Source organism: Camelus dromedarius, chromosome 33 (genome assembly GCF_036321535.1).
Source record: "Camelus dromedarius isolate mCamDro1 chromosome 33, mCamDro1.pat, whole genome shotgun sequence".
In the NCBI taxonomy this organism is placed as follows: Eukaryota; Metazoa; Chordata; class Mammalia; order Artiodactyla; family Camelidae; genus Camelus; species Camelus dromedarius.
Window position 1 is genome coordinate 3,924,976 of NC_087468.1, and position 4,683 is coordinate 3,929,658.

The 4,683-nt window shown below is 41.0% G+C and overlaps 1 long non-coding RNA gene across 1 annotated transcript; it reads right to left on the reverse strand.

Annotated features, from left to right (window-relative positions):
- Positions 1-1,802: 1,802 nt before the first annotated feature.
- LOC135319876 (uncharacterized) lies at positions 1,803-4,300 on the reverse strand. Its single transcript, XR_010378869.1, has 4 exons — positions 4,183-4,300; positions 2,962-3,140; positions 2,444-2,516; positions 1,803-1,958 (listed from the first exon to the last, which is right to left on the reverse strand). It is a non-coding gene; the product is annotated as an uncharacterized LOC135319876 (long non-coding RNA).
- Between the last annotated feature and the right edge of the window lie 383 nt (positions 4,301-4,683).

The following is a 4,683-nucleotide window of genomic DNA, read 5'->3' on the forward strand; positions in this document are numbered from 1 at the left end:
CCCGCTAAAATCTCAAACTAAATACAAACAAGACTCTGGTAACCAGTTAGAATGAACAGAAGCAGCAGATTACAGAAATCAAGGTTGAAAAATAAATGCACATCTGTACTGATCGAATATGGTAACAAAAATATGGTGGTAAGTATTCTGAAACATATTACAATATCCACATAACTCCCCACATTCATTCACACATTGTCATAATTAACACGGGAACGTCTTACCCTTCAGTGTCCATAGTTCTCTGTCCACTGATTTCATCAAGGACGCGTACTTTCTTCACCTGCCTTTGGAAACCGTCTTCCTCACGTTCTTTCAGAGATCCCGATGCAGCATGGTGGTCTTGCATTTTCTTTTTATCCTCTATAAACATAAAACAATTGGCTTTGTGTGTGCACGTGTGCACTCAAGAGCTTGGCTGTGCTGGGGAGTGGAGAAAGGAGAGAATTCTGAAGGCAGGAATCCCCTTTTTACCTTCCCAGTGCAAATTCATTGCTATTACAGGCATGTTTCATTTTATTGCCCTCCCTGGTAATGCATATTTTTAAACAATTGAAGATTTGTAACAACCCTGAGTACAGCAATTCCATTGGTGACATTTTTTTCTGGCAGCATTTGCTCATTTCTTATCTCTGTGTCACATTTTGGTAGTTTCTGAAATATTTCGTTCTTTATCATTTTAATTAAAACAGGCATGACATTCCTTTAAGGCAAAGCCTAATCCAGCGGAAGTCCCTAATTCTCAGCAATTCTATAAACCCTGAGAGAGGTGAAGAGGCTTCAGAAGAAAAGTGTGAAGCCAGCAGGGGTTGGCCAATGAAGTTTAAGGCAAGATTCCATCTCCACTGCATACCTGTGCAAGGTAAGGTGGGAAGAGCTGACCCAGAGGCTGCTGCAAGTGCTCCAGGAGATGAAGCTAAGACAGCTAATGAAGGTGGCTGCACTAAACAACAGGTTTTCAATGCAGAGAAGTGCAAGGGGAGGCCACCCAGCACCATCACAGCTGGAGAGAAGTCAGCGCCTGGCATCAAGGCTTCAATGGACAGGCTGACTTTCCCGTTAGCGGCTAACGAAGCCAATATTCATTTAACATTATGAAAATCCTATGTCCCATGAGAATCAAGTGACATCTACTCTGTGTTCTATAAATAGAACAAAGCGTGAATGACAGCACATCTATTTACAACATGAATATTTTAGCCCATTGTTGAGACCTACTGCTCAGAAAACAAAACAAAACAAAACACACAAAAAAAATTTCTTTCAAAATATTACTGCTCATGGACAATGCACAAGTCATCCAGGAGCTCTGATGGAGATGCATGAGATGAATGCTGTTTCCATGCTTAACACGACATCTATTCTGCAGCCCATGGATCAGGAGTAATTATGACTTTCAAGTCTTATTATTTAAGAAATACATTTTGGAAGGCTTTAGCTGCCATAGACAGTGACACCAATGATGGGTCTGGGCAAATGAATGGAAAATTTTCTGGAAAGGATTCACCATTTTACATGCCATTAAGAACATTCGTTATTCATGGGAAGAAGTCAAAATATCAACATGAACTGGGTTTTGGAAGGAATTGATTCCAATCCTGATGTGTGACTTTGAGGGGCTCAAGAGTTCAGTGCAGGATGGAGCTGCAGATGTGCTGAAAATAGCAGAACTAGAGTTACAAGTGGAGCCTGAAGATATGACTGATTGGCTGCAACCTCATGATAAAATGTGCATGAATGAGGAGCTGCTTCTTATGGACAAGCAAAGAAATTGGTTTCTTGAGATGGAATCTACTGGTGAAGATGCTGTGAAGAAGGTTGAAATAACAAAGGACTTAGAAGAGCGTATGAACTTAGCTGATAAATTACCGCAGGGATTGAGAGGACTGACTCCAATTTGGAAAGAAGTTCTACTGTGTGTAAAATGTGTCAAATTGCCTGCGACAGAGGACTTGTTCCTGAAAGGAAGAGAGAATCCTGTCACAAACTTCACTGTGGTCTTATGTTAAGAAATTGCAAAAGCCACACCGATCTTCAGCAACTGCCACAATGACCAGTCAGCAGCCACCAACATTAATTCAAAACCATCCACCAAAATGACTGTAACTCAATAAAAAAAAAGTTAAAAAAAAAGACCATCCACCAACAAAAAGATTACACCTCACTAAAGGCTCCAATGATGGTTAGCAGTTTTTAGTAATAAAGAGTATTTTCATTAAGTTATGAACATTGGGGTCTTTAGACACAGTGGTATTGCTCACTTAATAGACTACAGTATAGTGTAAACTTAACTGTTATTTGCACTGGAAAACAACAAAAAAAAACCCAATAAATTATTTGACTCTCTTAATTATATTTATTTTATTCTAGGGGTCTAGAACTGAAGCCACAACATCTCCCAGGAAGCCTGTATGTAAGGTTTTCTTCCCAACAAGCAACATACCTTCCAGGCTGCAGTCTCCAGTTGTCATAGCTCGCTGCATCGAACCCTCAGATCTGGTCTTCGAAACACCTGGCTGTAAGATAGATATGAGAAGACATTCAAGAAGTACTGATCTACAGCAATGTGAACATACTTAACACGAGAGGAATCGTGCGCTTGGAATCAGCTAAGACGGGCCATCTGCTTTCCGTGCGTTACAGCACAATTAAACTCTGACACACTGATGCTCGGTTCTCTGAGCTAAGCATCTCTGGTGGTGAGTAACATTCCTTACTCTCTTCTTGCTGCTGAGCTGAACGTCCTCCTGCACATGCATTTCTTCAGATTTCACTGTGGCTTCACAGACGTGAGATTTATTAAGGGCAATTTCAACCTAAAACATTCTCATTGATGACTAAATTCCCAAGAAAAATAATTTGAATAGATATCAACATTTAATCTTCTAAAACATGAGATTGTTGTTCCTTGTGAAAGCTAATGTGTACAGTGGAAATCCTGCTGCAACTGGAGGCATTTACCTCAAATTCCTGAAGTGTTCATTGAAACAGTACCTTTCAAGTTCTCTGGAGATGTTCCTTTTTCCAGTATCTTCACACAGGACACAAATAAAGTATGTACTAAGATTTCAATGAAAACTCAGGGTGATATGCTTAAAAAGTGTAACTTTTTTTTCCCCAAAAACAAAGTATTTTGTTAACTGCAAAACAAACAATGGAAAATAAATATATTAGCCCTGGTGCATGTCCAAAGACTTTGGTGAGCATTCTCTCCAGAAGATATTAAGGCAGTGAAATGATTCTCAACATACACATTTTACAAAGAAAGGAAAGCAAGTGTTATACGTTCCCTTACACATGCTTGAAAGCATCTGGGACTTTCCCTGAATTTTGGTTTGGGGCTGAAGACAGTGCTCCATTTTAGAGTTTACAGCAGACGGTGCCTCTTCCTTCAAGTTCTAGCACTGGGAATCCTAGCAGCTCGTTCTGTCCCCCTGAGTCTTGCATTTCCTTCTTCAGCTGGTCCTCTTCCACTGCCAGCCTGCCAATCTCTTCCAGAAAGTCTTGGATTGTTCTGATGGGCAGTTGCTTCTCTTCAACCCTTTTGGAATCCTGACCCTTCTCAGCCAGTATCCACAACTACCCCTAAGTTTCCTGTGATGGCAGCTGATCCAGGTTGAGCCCAGGACAAATGTCAAGCCCATAAAGAAATGCAGAAAAAAGAGACCTCCAGGCGCAGATATTTCCTCGCCTCCACAGGATTCCTCCTCACTGGACAATGGAGGGCACGACTGGATGACAGGGGGAAGCAAGGGTGGGAAACTGCTCATGTCAAAGAGCTCACAAATGAGTGTCCCTGGTAAAATATAAACAAAGTTTACCCAAATTCACATGGAAAGTTCTCTGTTTAACATCAACAGGGCAAGGAGCTGTGCACCTAGTCTAGTAACTTCCTTCACCTCTCAGGTATTTCCTGGCATCTTCTGTGTATCTTGGAGGGCAGTGTGAGTGGTGAGAAAACTCTCTAAGTTGTGAAAATAAGACATATTTCCTAGTCTCTGAAATAGGAAAAGTCACGAAGGTTTTAGTCCATAAAATTCTGGGTCATTGTTCACAGAGAGGTTCCGCTCCTGGGCTCTCACACTCTGCTGTGGCCAAAAGCAGGAGAAGAGGGAGCGTGCAGCTCGCCCAGGGCACAAAAAGCCTCAGAAGCCCGGCTATGGTCAATGTGGCAGCTCTTACCAAGTGTGGACTCTTGGCGTTCTGCTCCCTCACTGCCTGCAGCTTAGCTCGAGCAATCTGAACGTCATTCAAATGTTCATTCACCCTCTCAATGGTTTTCAAGTTCTCCTTCAAGGAAACATTGTATTCGTAACAATTACTCATTACTTTCAATTCTGTTTTCAGAATGTGATCTAACAAGAGAAGAGGTTCGTACCTTAAAATTCAGTGTTTTCTCAGAGGGCATCTTCTTTTGCCTGATGGTCTCCTCTAAGCATTTCATTGCATTGTTGGTCTATGCAAAAATGTAATGAAGGAAACAGAATTACAAATACTAATTACACTGCTAGCTGAACCTATCTTGTGTGTGACCCCTTCCACTAATACAGAAAGTGGTGCTTTACATCTACGACACTTGCTTTTTTTTTTACTGAAATATAATCAGTTACAATGTGTCAATTTTCTGGTGTACAGCATGTTTCAGTCACACATATATATATACACCTATGTTTGTCTTCACAT